The following is an 18603-nucleotide window of genomic DNA, read 5'->3' on the forward strand; positions in this document are numbered from 1 at the left end:
TATATATGATATTTATCATTTCAGAGCTACAACAACTAAAACATATAAGTAAAAGTGTAAATAAAATAATAATGAGTAATAAGAGACATATAATACTAAAATACAATTGTTTTATAAAATTTGGTATAATAGTACTATCAGATTTATAAAATAATAATTAATTATTATTTGAAGACCTTTGACAAATACATACATAACATAATTATAAATAATATACATATGCATATAATATGATCTTATTTAACAATTATTACTATATTTATATATGCTATTATATTACGGTGCGGTTTGAACCGCACACATAATATGTCAAACCGCGACCCGCACCGCACCGCGCGGTTTGTGAAAAAATTAAACCGCAACCGCACCATGAAAATTGAAAACCATGTTTTCCGGTGCGGTGTGGTGCGGTACAAGCATTTTATGCGGTTTTTTGATCGTCCCTAGAAGGCCCTCGGGGGTGGTATGTAGAACGGTCACATGTCTGGATTCTGTATTATGGTGAGTTACCCTCATCGGGGGATTGAGACGATCGTATGTCCTGATTGTTTAGAGGGAGACCTCGCCCTGTATACTGGTGAGTATCCTCACCAGGGGATAATGGATCGCCCTTACACCTCAAGGATGATCATGGCTCTACCAGACGACTCCTTCCATGATACAAAAAGTAGCGCTTAGTGTTACCTCCGATAGTTAGGGGTAATGCCGTATCCGTGATGTACTTGGACTAGGAATCAGGTAGTTCGCCTCAGGGCTAGTCCTTAGCGGAGTAGAACTCTCCTTCCGAGCATATCAACACCACTTTGGAAGACTCATAAATACTTTAGAAGATTAGTGGATAAGTCAGTGCCTTAGTGGTTCTTATCTCCAGGAAGCCTACTTCTAATCGAATTATGTGTCCTGATCTCTTAGAACTACGTCTGACTTGATCTCTATAGAATAGAGGGATAGATCGAGAGTTGAGAGCACGAGAGCAACTAGTTATCCTTTTAATCTCAGTCACCCCTAAACACACAACCACCACACTCCGACAGCAAAACCACCGTCACATATCTTAATTCCAGCAACAAACCTCATCTTTGTTGATTACCGAATTCCTCCATCATCAATATTCACAAAAAATTCCATCAATTTAAAATATTTATAACAAAATTTTAACAACACATTTTACTATATTAAAAAAGAATAACTGGTACAACATATTAACTATAATAAAGGATATTACCTGCTTAGCACATGTGTGCAGGAGGCATTTTAAGTCACGCTGGAGCAATTTCTTCATTGTTTAGAATAATTCTTTCACATATACTGAAATACAATGAACAACAAATTATTTTTACAATATAAAATTTCAAGGACTAGTTTAAAAAATACAAAGATGTATGCAATTATATGCAATTAAAAGATGATCAAAGTGTGTCATGCCAAGGCTTTCATGTAATTATATCATGACCAATGTATGCTTTATTGAAAACTTTATATCTTAGATCCGGACTCAAAAATCAAAACCCAACATTCAATCAACCCCAAATATGTACAAACAGGAAGAAATCCAAAACAAGATGTAAATATATGATGGTGGCTTACAGAATTGGCATGAATCGGATAAAAATCGTTAAATATATGATAGATGATTAAGGCTTTATTGGAAACTTTATATCTTAGATCGAAACTCAAAATCCAGAACCCAACATTAAATTAAATCAATATAAGTACAAACAAAAAAAATCCAAAATAAGAAGTAAATATATGGCAATGGCTTACCGATTAGGCATGAATCGGGCACAAATCGTCTGATTTATGATATATCGAGAACATCATAACAATGATTGTTGTGGACGATAGTGATATAGTGTTTACACTTAAAAACAATAAATTGAGGCTTAATTGGAAACTTTATATCTTAGATCGAAAGCCAAAAATAAAACCCAGTATTAGATTAAATCCAAATATATACAAATAAAAACAAATCTAAAATAAAAAGTAAATATATGGCAATGGCTTACCCATTAGGCGTGAATCGGGCACAAATCGTCAGATCCAGTATTGTTATGTTTATTTTCACTTCCACTTTTCATGTAATCTGCAAATGAACATGAAAGGAATCAATAACTCGTTAATATAACTCGAAGTTAAGGGTAAAAAGTCTTCAAGATAATTTATCGAACACCTTATGTTTCTCAAATATTGATCGAGAGAATGAGATTTACCCGATTCTGAATCCAGTTTAAGATTGATAGCCGAATTTAGAAGATATGATACCGATCGAATTTAGAAAATCTGAGTGGTGGGTGGTGGCGAGTGTTTGAGACGTTGAGACTTGAGTGTAGACTGTAGAGAAGAAAGAGGCGATAGTCGATAGATTATGTGATTAGGGTTAGATTGTTAGAATCGGTATAATAGAAAGTAGGGTGTGGTAAATGGGCTACTTAGGATTGGGCCCAATATGTAATATATGTGTACACTGCTGCTATTATATATTATATATCATATATATTAGAGAGAGAGAGAATGAAGACTGATTTTTGTGGAGGCTTTAGAGACAACCATCCATTTCTTACCCATCCAAGGGCTGTAGATATTTGTCCTGCACATTCATTTTCTCTCCTTATCCTGTCATCCACTTCTAAATCGGTGAACAACAAGTAAAATGTCTAAATCCTGCATAACATAAAATAATAATTCCATAATATTGGTGTTCAATCACCGAAATACTAACAAATAAAAACTATAATTGCATACAAAATATATATTTAGTTGGACATTGCTATGATTGGCACTAAACTCATTGTCATTGTCCTGCAACGAATTGAATTTGTTTCAAGACAAAATAACACTTAGATATATCACAAATATGCGGGACAAATTATTAATACTATATTACTAGAAATGCAGGACAAAAATAGTGTAAATTATAAAGATAGTTTTGAATTAAAACTAAAATAAAAAATGCAGGACAAGAATATCAATAATACATTACTAGAAATGCAGGACAAGAATAATGTAAATTATTAATATTACGTTACTAGAAATACAGGACAAGAAATGCTGGACAAAATATATTTAATCATGTCCATTAATTGCCAGATTATTTTAACGGTAGATCCTGTAGTCTCTAAGGACTCCAAAGTTTTTGGTCTCCATTGAGCCCAACTCTATATATTTATATAAAATGATAAAAATAAAACAGGTCGGGTTTGGGTAATTCGAGTCTTCTCGAAAATGACCAGAAATTTCGGGTACAAATTTACCCGACCCGAAATACAAAAACCCCGACCCTAATTCGTATTTTTTCGAGTCGGGTTCGTGTCGGGCTTCGGGTCGTGTCATTTTTTGCCCTAATGTATTGTACATATAAAATACTTAACACAAAATAATTAAAACATATTGAATACTAATATCAGTTTTATTTACTTAATTATATATTTTTCGATAGTTTACTTGGATTCTCGTGGATTATAGAATTCTCTTCCACGTTATAATATATTTATTTTTTTATAAAATTGATTTTGTACATTTTGTTTAGTTATTTTTAAAATAAAATTTCTAAAATAATGTAAAATAAAAAATAATTATATACATAAACTAGTAACTGACTTCACATGTATAAAATCAGAAATATTGAACATAAAAAATATATATTTAAAGTATTATAAGCATTTAGAAAAAAGTAAAAAATATATAATATTGTAATAAACCAAATACATAATACCCAAAAACACATAAGATATACACATAACAAAAAAAATTATAGTACCCAACAAATTAAATTATCATATACTTGTGTATTGTTTAACAGATCATATGTGTGGCTTATTTATTCACGTGTCAATGTGTTTAGGTCTAGGTGGTTGTGTGCTTTAATAGATATTGTTCCTATTTTTATGTCGTAGTCTGACTTAACCACCTTTTCTATTACAAACTCTTAAGAAGGTTGCTAGGTTACCAAATTAGTAGTTCCCCACCGAACTGGGATCCCCGTTCCCAGTTCGGGGCGGGGATCGGGGAGGAAGAGTATCCCCGTTCGGGGTTCAGGGTTCGGGGCGGGGGCGGAGATAAGTATTGAATTCGGGGATCGGAGGAGGGGATAGCACTCCCAGACCCCGAAGTGCCCTGTGCCCATCCCTACTTAGTATGAACAATTTGGTTCTAATCCAGGAGAAGGAATTTAAGAGGTTTTCACTGGATTTAAGAGGTTTTCATTAGATTTAACAATGTCATTAACAATCTGAATCTGAATGGAAAATACTACAGGAATAAAGAGATCAACCTGAAGTTTCTTTTAAAACTACCTGAGCCTGTAGAACATAGTCACTACTATAAGAGAAAGTAGGGATTTGCAAGAGATATCCCTGGAAAAACTCTATGGAGTATTGAAGACCTATGAACTGGAACAAGATCAAACCAAACAGAGATATGGGTGGGGAAAGACAGTTGGTACTTCAAAGGCTCTAATTGTGGAATCTCCAGCTAAGAAAGAAGAGTAGGTTGTTGTTGTGCATTCTAAGTCCACTCCGGAATTTGTTGTACCTGCGATGGGATCCATTGTTTTATCTAGTGGTGAAGATGGGTTCTATACAAAGGAAGAACTAGAACAGCTTAAAGATGAATCACTTGCTCCCTTTGCCAAGAAGTTTGGAAACATGAGTGTCAGGAAGAACTCCTTATACAAATACAAACCAGCTACTAACAGGTTTTATAAAGGAGGTTCTTCATCAACATCAAGCAAGGGACGCTACAAGACAGGTTTAGTTGACATAAGTAAGTTCAAGTGCTTCAACTTTGAAGAACCTGGTCACTTTGCAACTGAGTGCAAACAGCCTAAGAATCAAGGAAAGAAGAAATACTCATATGATGAACTGAAGCAGAAGTATGATGCACTAGTGAAGAAGCATCAAGATATTTCTGGCAATCCAGGTTTCAAAGGCAGATCCAGTCTGGCCAAGGACAAAAGATGGGATGATAGTCTAGGGGTTCCCATGAGTTACCAAAACCCTCCCAAACCGACCTAACCGACCCGACCTTAAACCAACCCGAAAATATTTAAACCGAATTTTGATTGGGTTGAAAATTATTAAAACCGACTTAAATGGGTTGGGTTAGGATTTTACCTATAACCCGCCCATTCTAACCCGACCCGCATATTTTAATTACTTTTCACATATTTTATTTGTTTTTATTGAAAAAATTTTAGGTGTCGTTCTATCTAAACTAACATTATATCACGTAACACTTAAATTCATAATAAGTGCGGGAAACAATTTCTAGTTTGAACGAATCATGAGTTCCGCTTAATAAGAACTAAGCTATTGGCAAACAAACTCGATAATGAGCTCAACTTGTCTCGAAAAAACTGTGAAATTACAAAACTAAGTGATCTTACCTCACAATCATTTTCTAGTAACCTATTTTAGCCGACCCAAACTGACCCAAACCGAAATATATTCTAACTGACCCAACCCAATGAAATTTAAACCGAGCTTTAGTTGGGTTAAAAATAAAAAAAAACCCAACCAAATGGGTTGGGTTAGGGTTGAACATATAACCCGCCCAACCCGACCCGCGGGCACCCCTACATGATACTGATAGAACGTATTTTTGTATATGCTCTATATGATTTTATTCCCATATTTAATTATATTTTGCACTGATTTGGATATTTATTTAATATATTTTCATATTTTATTGTAGGGAATAAAGAATTTCAAGGTGAGAAGAATTTCAGATAAATTAGCTATATTGGAGCTAAGTCTATTAAAATTCGGATTTATTGGGTTCTACCCGATTTCTGTGCTGTTTTAGGCCATAACTTGAGTTCTGGATGTCAGATTTGGACGATCTTACTGCCCACGCGAAACCCTTTAAATTATTTTTAATTTAGAAGCGGTCCAAGAAGCCAAGTCCAACTGAAAAGGCCCCAAAATAGAGGTGCAAATACAGCTACGAATTTTGAAGATAAAATCCTACTTGGTTTATATTAGTTTTAAACAATAAAAGACTTTTATTATGAGACAGGACATTTTAGAATATTAGATTAGGTTAGGGTTAGGGAGAGAAGGAGATGATACCATGACTTTTCTTGGAGTGACAACATTAAAGGTTACAAGTTTTTTCTATAATTTTCTTTTCTTGTCATGTTAGTTTTATTATATCTTTTGATTGTCTTAGTTATTGTGCTTGTTTAATTATTATAGAGTCGTGTATTCTAGGGCTTAAGGGGAAGCCATGTTAGCACTATGATGTTGGCATGGTTTTACAGTGTTTTATTAGTTGTGGTTAATTCTAATTTATATGTTTCAATATTGGTTTGTGTAATTAGCCGATATTATGAATTGATTCTATGCGAATAGGAATATGATCGAGAGATATACTACTAGAGGCACACATATAATTAGCAGAATTGAATTTGAATGCGAGAGCCTCACTAGATTTCTGAAAGCGTTAATACTCGAGAGAGATTAACCTTATTTTAATTGCCTGATTAATTGAATTACTAAAAGTGATTATATGTGTAAGCATGTTTCGAGAGTGTTGGTGCTTGAGAGAGATTAGCATACTCTTGCTACTTGACCACTTTAATGCTCTAGCTTAGAGAAGTCAGTTATTGTGTAAGCATGGTGGACCTGATTACCCTAGGTTTTTAATATATTATTTTATTTTCTTCTTGGTTAGTGTTAATTTAGTTATATTAGTTAGTTAAAAAATTTCACTCATTATTTGATCTGGCAATTTCTAAGCATGCAAGACATCACTTATGATCAAGATTACTAGCTAAAAAATCATGCAAATAAACTCATCACAAGAAATTAACTTGGTAATTTATACTTTCATGAAATTATGCATGCAACCTAAAAGGGAAAAACAATCTACTAAAAAGATGCAAACAAAATTAAATAACTAGATGCTCTAATTTAAATACAAATAATATGAATTTTCTGAGTTTAAGACATGGCAATTTACAATTTTTTTCTTTTTTTTAATTTAATAATATATTTTTTTTGTTTTTTTAATCATTGAGAAACCATCCTTACACTAAACTACTAAAGTGGTTCATTATCCTCAATGAAAATATATGACACAGATATACGAATACATTAATATAATTATATATTGTTAGTTAAAAATAAAACTCCCATGAAATGTTGTTGAGTTGAGTCGCTCTGGACTTCTCAGGTTTTTATTTAATTGGGTGCACCTCCTCAACAGGGGCATTAGATGGCACAATGGTTAGATGTGGCCTATAAAATTTGTTCTCCAAAGGTGCAGGGCAGACAGATTGTATTGTACCGCCGACAGAGAATTTAGTATGGTCATACCAAATATAATGTCTACTACTCTCACAAATACAGAATCAGTTAGTTCATTAACTGATTTTGTTAAAAAAAAATCACCCGAAACAATTCACACAGATTCATGAAGGCATCTCATGGGAGTAAAAAAAACAAATAAAGTTTCTAAATTCCCAAAAATATAAAAAAATACATTATATGATAAATTAACTTACATACACCTTAGGTTGCCTCCCAAGAAGCGCTCCCTCAAAATCTAATCTTGACGTTTTCAAATCACGTACAAACAAATGTCGAGTATCCACCTTCTCGAACATAAACTTGCCGCCAACAACAAAATCAAGAACATCAATTGATGTCTTTATCCTATAGAAAGTCTTCAAAGAATCATTGGTAAACTTAATTGTTACATCAAGAAGTAATAATTGATCAAGATATTTTGTAGTCTTGAAGAACTTTGTGATAAAACAACGATAGAATTCAAATCCGTGAAAAGATTGAACTCCCTTGATATTCATACGAGGCGGAGGCTCATGTGTTGAACTTCTTGCCAATATTACCTTTTTATTCTTTCAAGAATTGAAGTTTAAAAGTCGTTTGTAATAGATCATAGGACAAATTCTGAGGAATCTCATCTTAGACAATCATCACGTCAACTTTAAAACATGTATTCTTAAAAATAGGAGTAGAGATCAGCTTAAAAGCAAAATTTTCAAAATCAAAATGTTGATCCACCTGGATTAAGCTGATTATCCTCGGGAATGGTAATTTAAGCGCACATGATGGAGGAGAAACAACTACCAACTTTGTATTGCTTTCTTCACCTACCTCATCATCACGAATATGGTCCACAACAAGAACTAGAATACCGACTGTACTCATATTCTTCTTGATAATCATTCATTGGTCCCAATTGAGCATTATGAGAATTGAAGACATTGTATGAGCATTCATAAGCATAATGACCCTGAACACCACAAACTTCACAAAAGTTGTAAGTTTTAGAGGCGGCTTTTGACATCTTGAAAATACTCATTGGATGCATAGCAGGCTCAAAAGCATTTAATGAGGCATTTTCATGAGTATATGCCTCAACTCAGGAAGTAGGAGTGCAAAATTATCAGCTCCCTCCATTGAAAACCTGAAAAGAAACAACAAAGCCAAGAAACACAGTAAAATCTACCTCACTTGGAACAAACGTCCTAAAGAGGCAATGGGAACAATCTAAATAACCAAACAAAATAAATAGAATGTAGCTGTCTTCCCGACAGCGGCGCCAAAAACATGATGTGTTATTTTATAACTAACCGCAAGCACACGGTGTCTATTGTAGTGTAGACTGGCAAATGTGGGTCGTATCCTCATGGAGACAGATGCTATCGATTTTTATTCAATTTTTTACAGATCAAGTGATTATGAGAAATATTTTTAACTAACTAGTACAACTAATTACATAATTATAACAGTCCCCGGCAGCGGCGCTAAAAACGTGATGCGTAAGATACAGATATGCAAGTGTACACAATCACGAGCAAGTAATATAGTAGTGAATACCAGATATCATTCCTCCAGGACTATGTGTTTGTATAGATTGCAAATTAATATCGAACAATTCAATTATAGAACACAAGAATTGGGTTTTTGTTTTTCTAATTAAATTAATTATTTAACAGCAAAATTAACTAACTAATAATATACTAGCAAAGAGATCCAGACAATTTTAGATACTAAAAGTTAAGTCAGGATAATTACTTCCCCCCAATATGTTCATGCTGGCAACAAAGCAGTGTAATATTATAACAAATTACAGTTTACTATACTGAAATTTAATGGTCATAGGTTCCTCCCGAAATCACTATGGTATAAATTTTGTAATTAAATTAACATATGTCTACGCCCAATTTAACTTCCAGAAGACAGATTAAGCATCAATTTCACACGGCCATGCAAGGTAACAATATATGTCTATACTGTCACAAAATTAATATCAACAGGTTTAATCATGCACCATTCAATTATTGTGTCAATTAATTATAACCCTTTCAATATTATAATTAACTCAATAAATTTTTGGAGTTGGCCAAACAATAGCAAATATTAAACATGAAATCCACTTGAATGAATAAATTGTAAACTGCATATAATACTTCTTATCTAAATACCAACAATCACATACTATTGTTCTATAAAAATCCTAACTCACAAAAGTTATTCATAATAAATGTATCAAACAATCCCAATATAACAAACACATGCTCATAAGAAGAAGTTCCGAAAACCAAGCCTATAAGATCATAACACTGGGACAACACAGCTTGTTTTTTGTAATGAGTAGAGTAAACAGGTGTATAATTCCAGCCCTGCTCACTTGTCGCATTCAAGTAGTATTGTCGCATGACTTCTGATCCATACACATCCGCATTCTGTTAATATCCAAATGTAGAATAGTAGGGCTGATTCCCATCAACACACATATATGAAGCAGCGGGGTAACTGTTATAGGTGGGCAGATAATAGAGATGTGAATAATCATCGAATTAGCAAATTTGCAAACTGAATGTGTGAGGACAAATTAAACAACAAAAGAGATAACTCGAATCAAGATAAAAGGACAAATGAAGAACATACTTTATAGGATGAAGAACTGCCAGCATCTAGATAATTTTAGGTATAATTTTACATAACGATGAATATAAATAATTCCATTGGCATAATCCTTAGTCCCTTTAGCAAATAATTTACATGATTAATTTATCTAAGGAAAATAGCCAACCATTATACACATTACCTTGGGGATGCTCTAAGTTATTCACTAATTACTAGAAATTTGAATCTTTTGGCATTAGCAGAATTAACACGCCTATTGTTTTGGCATATTCTAGTTGAGTAAAATCTGTTTTTTTTAATATAGAAAGATATTTCATTTCAATTTTTACTGATTTAAAATTATTGAATTAATGGAAAGTTTGATTCGCTCAAGAGGGATAAAATAGGATTTTAAAAGAAGAAACAATTGAAGGTTTTGATTCATTTCAAAATAAAAATGAAGGTTTTGAATATATGACACTAATAATACTTGGATACATGTATTAAGAGCAGCTCCAACCATGTAAAACCATTAGTTGAAAATCGTAAATAGATACCATAAATAAAAAAATATAGAGATTGTGTAAAAAAACATCAACTCCAATGGGGAATTCTCCTTTTCTATAAATATAGCCACCCTACTGATGTTGGCTATATTTGTTGAACCTCTGTAGACCTGTAGGCAATCTGTAAGAAGATTTCACATCATTTATTACCATATTCTGTGATATATTCTATTTATAACAGAGTGATTGACACTTTGCACCCCTTATGTTTAGGCGCTTTTTCGATTTGGTCTCAAACAATTTTTATTAGCTGTATGCACCCTAAAGTTTGAAAAGCGCTTCGCTTTGCACCCCTTTGACCACTCTTCGTTTAATTGACCATTAAAATTAACAGATGTGGGGTTTACACTTTGCACCCCACACTTTGCACTTTGCACCCCACATCTGTTAATTTTTTTATGAGTATTTTGTATCAGCTAATAGGAAAAGGGTGACAATTGAAGGACCGGTATGCAACTCTGCTGAAGTTATAGGATGGCATCCTCTGGGATCCAGAGAGATGGGGTCGCCCTTCTTCAGTTCAAGACACATCACAGGTAGATATTTCACAAATATTTTTGTGAAATATAACACCAAGGTGTTTAGTGTTTATATGAGAGGAAAGGATTTAAGAATGCAATTATTTTTTAAAGTATTAACTACAGTGTAATGATCAGACAGGTTCGTACTATCTCTGCATCGAACCTTAGCATCTATAGCCTCAAGCCGTGAAAGGACAGATGTAAGTTGTTCATCTTTCTTGTCACTTTCCTTTTTAAGATCTAAGCACTCTTTCTCCTGGAGTTGCAAAACAATTCTTTATGGTGCACAACAAGAGCAATACTGAAAGGTAAAAAGTAAAAAAGAAATAATAATGACCTTCACCATACTACACTATGTATTGACCATTAACTCAATAATTCTCACTACTCACAAAATGAAACCCCACACTTAAAAATATACGAAAATAACTTGACAAATCCACCCCCGGGACTTTGAACTTGAATAACAACTTTGGACAACAAGTTACATTAAAGCTAAGAAATTCAGAAGTGAACCTCATCTTAATATGTAAAGTGCCTAAACACTTGATACTCTCTATAAACCACAGAAATATCGTTAAAATATAAATTATTTCACTTATATTAAACACACATGCTTACGAAAAAACATCAAATGTATTTTACAAGCACACATTACTAGAATAAAACAAATTACACCAGAGACAAACTAGATAACACACTTACCAGATAAGTTAGTTGTTTTGAGACTCGCCCAATCTCTCTCTGCAAGTAAAAAGCCAATTAAACACTTTATAATAGAGGTGTATGAATGCTCATATTATATGTACAAGTAGGTTGAAATTTGTAATATCATACAAGCATTCCATAATCCTTATATAAGCCTACAAAATTCACTTAACATACAATCGCCTCCATCATCGAATCCCGAACCTAGGACACAATTCTCACACATACATGCACAATTAAAAAAATAACAAACAAGAAGGGCGACCCCATCTCTCTGGATCCAAGAGAATGGAGTTGTTGAATGCAAAGTTAGAATTGTAAAGCGAAGATTTTGTATCTTCTTCTGTCGCATTATTATTGTTCTTTCTTTTCAAATGACATCTTATAACTTCAGCAAAGTTGCATATAGGTCGTTCAATTGTCACCCTTTTCCTATTAGCCGTTACAAAATACTCATGAAAAAAAATTAACAGATGTGGGGTGCAAAGTGCAAAGTGTGGGGTGCAAAGTGTAAACCCCACATCTGTTAATTTTAACGGTCAATTAAACAGAGAGTGGTCAAAGGGGTGCAAAGCGAAGCGCTTTTCAAACTTTAGGGTGCATACTGCCAAAAAAAATTGTTTGAGACCAAATCGAAAAAGCGCCTAAACATAAGGGGTGCAAAGTGTCAATCACTCTTTATAACAACACAAAATATTGATAACATACTAATTTTAAAATATAGCCAACCAATATAGTCAATACCATCGAAGCAAAATGTCTTACAGGTTCAATAAATTTTACATAATGTCTTAAAGACCCAATTTATCCAACAACTTTTAACCAACACCGTTGGACATGCTCTAACAATAATTAGATGACCATTTTCGTTTGGAGAAATTTTAATTTCACATTGTTATATTATTTATCTTGATTATAATAAATTATAATTTCATTAATCTGTATCTCAATTAATATTTTATCAATTCTATGTGATTATAATATCTTGTGAGAGAATGTAATATCCAGAAGATACGGATTTATAAATTATTATTATATTAATAGAATATTATTTCTTATTCTAGTGGATGAGCTTTAAATTGATCCTGTGTGGATTTATAATTGGCTACGTGTTTATCGATCTAAATTATTTAAATTTTATATTTAATTATTTCTATATTTGTATGAAATCTTGTGATAGCCTAAAAATATAAAATCTTTTGTAAAATTTGCTTTAGAAATTTGGATACGTTTTAAAATAGTTGGTGAATTTATTTTGAACTACATGCAGTTTTTCTAATAAAATCATATTTAATCACATTTCTTTGCGAAATTCATAAATAGATATGTATAATTTTTTAAAATCCAATAATAATAACATATGACCACAAATGTGGGGAGGATGAAAATGTTATTTTGTTATTTATAAAATGAATTTTGTATAATTTTTATTAAGGAAGAAACTATTTTATAAAGTAAATTGTATTTAATCAATTTATTCTGTAAAGCAGCATTGTGAAATTACCAAATTGCCCCTGCTTTTTTTATAAGAAGGGTCAGACCGTCCCCTTTTCTTCACGCATGCACACTATTCTTATCTCTTTCTTCTTCGTTTTCGCTCGGTAATCTCTCACCTCGGCATGTAGTGACAGAAATTGCGGGTGTTAGACTTGGGAGTCAATTTATGTACAGGTATGACCTTCAAAGTCACGATCGTCGAAAAAAGCCCTCATTGTCATTCCAAAACACAAGTGCGGTTTGGGTTAAACATAAAATGCAACTTTCAGTTGTCGTTAAACTCAAAACGCAACTTTAAGTTGTGTGTTACAGCCTAAACGCAACTTGAAGTTGTGTCTTTAAGCCTAAATGCAACTTTAAGTTGCGTTTTGTATATTATTTTGTTTAATTTTTTTTTAAAATTAATTCAATTTTAAGTATGAATAAATCATTCTAAAATCCAAATATGAACCCTAAAATATTAAAACTATTAATGTATGTTTTTAAATTACCTTTTTCATCTGGTTTCATTGTAAAATAGAGTTAAAAGATTGAGAAAAAATCCCAGCAAGTACATATAATCCAAACCAACAGAAAGTTTATGGACAATATATAGAGCATGGAAAGTATAACAAAATCTCAATATGTAATAAAAGGTTGATCAACACAGTATGATTTAAGCAGAATAGGTGCTCTTTATGGAATTGGAAATTAATAAGACGCTACGATCTAAACTAGGTGATCATCCCACGACAATATACAGTTTAATCATAATATATCTTGACTTTCATCTTTGATCTAAAACTGTGCTCTTATAAAACTACTTCCCCAGTTACATCTCATCTTAACTGCTCTTTTTTTTGTATGTCAAGCTCTTTTTTTTTTATGTGAGTAGCATAATATCTTTTCTTTTTACAAATTATGTAATGAAGTGAAAATTTGTTATATTTGACTCATGGAACAGAGACAATGACTGATTGGATGGGTATCAATTCTGATTCTTTCATAAAATGTGGATACCTGGGTTCAGAGCCAACAAATCTTGAGACAGAAAGCGATTACCATCATGGTATGCTGAAGGTACTCTCTAGGCGGCCAAGAACCCAACCCTACTTCAATACAAGGTGACTTCCAAGAAGAGGCCAATATATCTCATGTAATTTGGCTCAATTTTTTATTTTATTTAAATATTGCTAGCAATTGCTCCCCACTTCAGCTGCTTCATTTTTTTCTTGTTATCCAAGGTAATACAGATCAACTATTTTCTTAGCCTTCTTGTTATGGAAATATATTGCAGTTTTACTTGTTCCCCTATTCCCATAATTCATGTTTCTTTACTTTTTGATGCAAGAGGTTTCTAAGGTCTTAACCACACCAGTGAAATCTTTTACCTCAAATAATTCACCAAGCTCTTCGAGTCAAGTTCCCAGGTCAGTCCCTACCGAGATGGTTGACTTATTCAATCAGTTGGAGGCACAAATTCAAGAAGAAATTTTTGATGTGTTAAGGGTGTTTCCTCTTCAAATTCATCTGGATGAAGAAATCATCGAGGAGTATGAGTAGATTTTGAAAAAGCACATGTCTGGACGCTCTACTTGACCTTGCGAATGATTCGTTTTTGCAAGACTTCAATAAAGTCTTGCACTTTTTGCTTGCCTTAGGAGGATCCCTTCACACTTGCAGCAGGGATTTTTAACTCTTCGTAGGGATTTGTCAAACTTAACCAGTAGAGTCTATGAGCTTCACAAGGAAGTGCATCGGGGCATGATTATGCCTCTCGTGAGGTCCAAGGAGTGAGAGGAACTGAAGTGCATCTTGGGCAAATATCGTCAGGTCGAAGATAATATGGTGAAGTTAGAAAAAGAGAAAGACGCCAACATGCTTGGTATATCCAGGCTTCAGATAAGGAATGCACAACTAAATAAGGAAGTCACAAATCTTAAAAGGGGATCGGCTAAGAATATTGTTGGGGACAGTGGCAAATTGTGTAATGATGAATTATGGAAGCTGGAGTAGAAGATAGATCATATCTCATATGAGAAAGTTAGACTCCAGGCCAGTAATGAAGCCATATGTGCAAAAATTATTAATTTTTTAGATAAAGCAAAGATGTTACATAAGGATGCCAATACTCAACATTATAGAGTACTAAACCTTGAGACAGGCAGCCGCATATGAGGGAAATGTTGAAATGCTATGGATAGGTTGGCTCACATGGAGCTAAAATGGAAGCAACGTGTTGAATCACTAGACTATTGAGTGCATGCGTACTATACAACATAAAGTTAATTTGAATTAATAGTCTAGTTATTCCACACGTTGCTTCCATTTTAGCTCCATATAATCCAACCTATCCATAGCATTCTCGACATTTCCATCACATGCGGCTGCCCGCCTCAAGGTTTAATACTTTATAATGTTGAGCATTGGCATCCTTAACTAACATCTTAGCTTCATTTGAAAATTGATAATTTTGGCATCTATGGCTTCATTACTAGCATGGAGTCTAACTATCTCATCTAAGGTATGATCTATCTTCTGCTCCAACTTCCATACTTCATCATTACACAATATGCCACTGTCCCAAATAACATTCTCAGCCGCTTCCCCTTTAAGATTTATGACTTCCTCATTTAGTTGTTCATTCCTCATTTGAAGCCTAGATATACCAAGAATGTTGGCATCTTTGTATTTTTCTAACTTCACCAGATTATCTGCTACCTGAAGATATTTGCCCAAGATGTTCTTCAGTAACTCTCTCTCCTTGGACCTCGCGAGAGGCATAACCATGCCCCAGTGCACTTCCATGTGAAGCTCATAAACTCTACTAGTTAAGTTTGGCAAATCCCTATGAAGAGTTAAGAATCCCTAATGCAAGTGTGAAGGGATCCTCCTAGAAGCAAGCAAAAAATGTAAGACTTCAAGTGTGAAAGGATCCTCCTAGAAGCAAGCAAAAAATGCAAGACTTTATTGAAGTCTTGCAACTATGAATCATTTATAAGGTGAAGTAGGCATTTATACGTATGCTTTTTTAAAATCTTATCATACTCCTGGATGATCTCTTCATCCAGATGAATTTGAGGAGGAAGCACCCTTAACACATCAAAATTTTCTACTTGAATTTGTGCCTCCAACTGATTGAAGGAAGTCAACCATATCGGTAGGACTAACCTGGGAACTTTACTCAAAGAGGCTGGAGAATTATTCGAGGTAAAAGATTTCACTCGTTTGGTTAAGACGTTATACAACACTTGCATTAAAAAGTAAAGAAACATGAACCAAGAGAGGCGGTGAAAGTAAAACTGCAATATATTGTCATAACAAAAGATAATTGCTAATAAAATAGTTCACCTAGATTACCTTGGGTAACACGAAAATGAAAAATGAACCAGCTGAAGTGGGGAGCAATTGCTAGCAATATTTTTTTTTAAAAATGAGCTAGATTATCTGAGATATATTGGTCTCTTCTTGGAAGTCAACTTGTATAGAAGTAGAGTTGGGTTATTGGCTCCTAGTGTATACCTCGACATACCTGGATGGTAATTGCTTTCAGTCTCAAGATGTGCTGACTCTGAACCCAGGTATCCACATTCTATAAAACAATCAGATCTGATACCCAGCCATCAGTCATTCTCCGTTCTATGAGTAAAATCTAACAAACTTTCACTTCTTTACATAATTTGTAAAAAAAACATATTCTGCTACTTACATGACAAATAAATGAGCTTGTCATATAAACAAGCAGCAATTTAGATGAGATGGAACTGGGGAAACAGTTTTAAAAGAGCATATTTTTGGATCAAAGGTGAAAGTCAAAATATATTATGATTAAACGGTATATTGTGTAATATTTTATTAAAAAGAGGAAAAAAAACAGTTATCAATTTATATTCGCACAACGCTTAAAATTTATCTATAATTAGACGGGGCTTAGCATTACAACTTATAAGCTCAAGAAAATCATTTGCTAAACTTTGTATTTTAGACTAAGTTGTGGATCATTTTGATACATAATTTTTGTGAAATACACTATGTCTCACTGTTGTGTTTTGGTGAGATTATATTCTCCTCTACGAAGGCATCCTAATGCATATTTACATTCACACGCTCAAAATGAACAAAGAGTGGATAAGAATTGTTGATTAGACAGACATACACCATCGATGGGAGAATTAGGAAGAGTCCCAAAGAGAAAAACAAAACCTAATAACAAGTTTTAGCCAGTGGGTAATGGTCTTTTTTTTCACTTTAAAGATAATCAAATCTTATAGGTCAAAATTTATTTTTATAGATAATTATAGGTATAGAGTGAACTAACCTAACAGGCCTTCATCAAGAACTATTATCAATATAAAATTATGTTGAGGTGTAGTTGATATCAATGAAATATGATATATATATATATATATATATATATATATATATATATATATATATATATATATATATATATATAATGTCATGACATACAAACCACACCTACAATATATATATATACATCATATATACATCATTCTGTCCATATAATTAGCATGAATATTTTGTACCTACGTGCATAGTAATTATAAATCTTTTAAACAATTAGTAAGAAAAAGCGTATGATTGATAAGATATGAAAAGAATATGCAGTTGCATGAACAATTTCACATTTTTTACATTACAATATTACTTTAAGGTATACAATACACTTGGAAAATATACTTTAAATATATAAATATAAAATAATTGAACTTACATCAATATTGTAAGGGGAAAGTATGACAATTATTACAAAAGTTTGTGTTTATTGATGTATTTATATCAAAAACAAAAGGCATGTTAATTATATTTAAGATTTAAGATTCTAATCAATTGAGTTTTTATATTAATACAAAATATATATACTTCTTTGACAAATGAAAAGTGTGTGCGCGTGTGTGTGTATTTGTTATGGACAAATTTAGCTAGGCTCTTGTTGGGCCGGGTACGTACCTAGCTAATATAGACAAATATAAATTTAGCTAGGCCCTTATTCATCCTGGTATGTACCTGACTGGATTGGCTAAGTATTCGGTCGGGTATGTATCCAGCTGGATTGTCATAAGGAGGGGCGCGACCCTTGAGGAATTACGTGCTACTTGGTAGATAGTTAGACAAGAAGGTGAATCCATGTCTGAAACATGGGGGGGCGCCCTTAGGGGCCTGCATCTGGTTCATATGAAATTATTTCTATTATCAAGAAGGCTCTTCCTATGGGAGAGTATGTTGTTGAAAAGACAACCCCTCCGGAGAATATTGAAGACAACTTGTTATAAGAAAAGTTGTACAGTTGCTATTAGGCCATATCATGATCAACGAACCTTGATTTCATATGTCTAATAGACTAAAGAATGTAAAGAACAACACCTTCATAAAGAAAGGGCACTCCCTCTAAGGGGTTAGCTGTTGAAGGAGCCGACCCTCTAAGGGCTCGACCTC

The sequence above is a fragment of the Daucus carota genome, chromosome 9 (assembly GCF_001625215.2).
Source record: "Daucus carota subsp. sativus chromosome 9, DH1 v3.0, whole genome shotgun sequence".
NCBI classification, from domain to species: Eukaryota; Viridiplantae; Streptophyta; class Magnoliopsida; order Apiales; family Apiaceae; genus Daucus; species Daucus carota.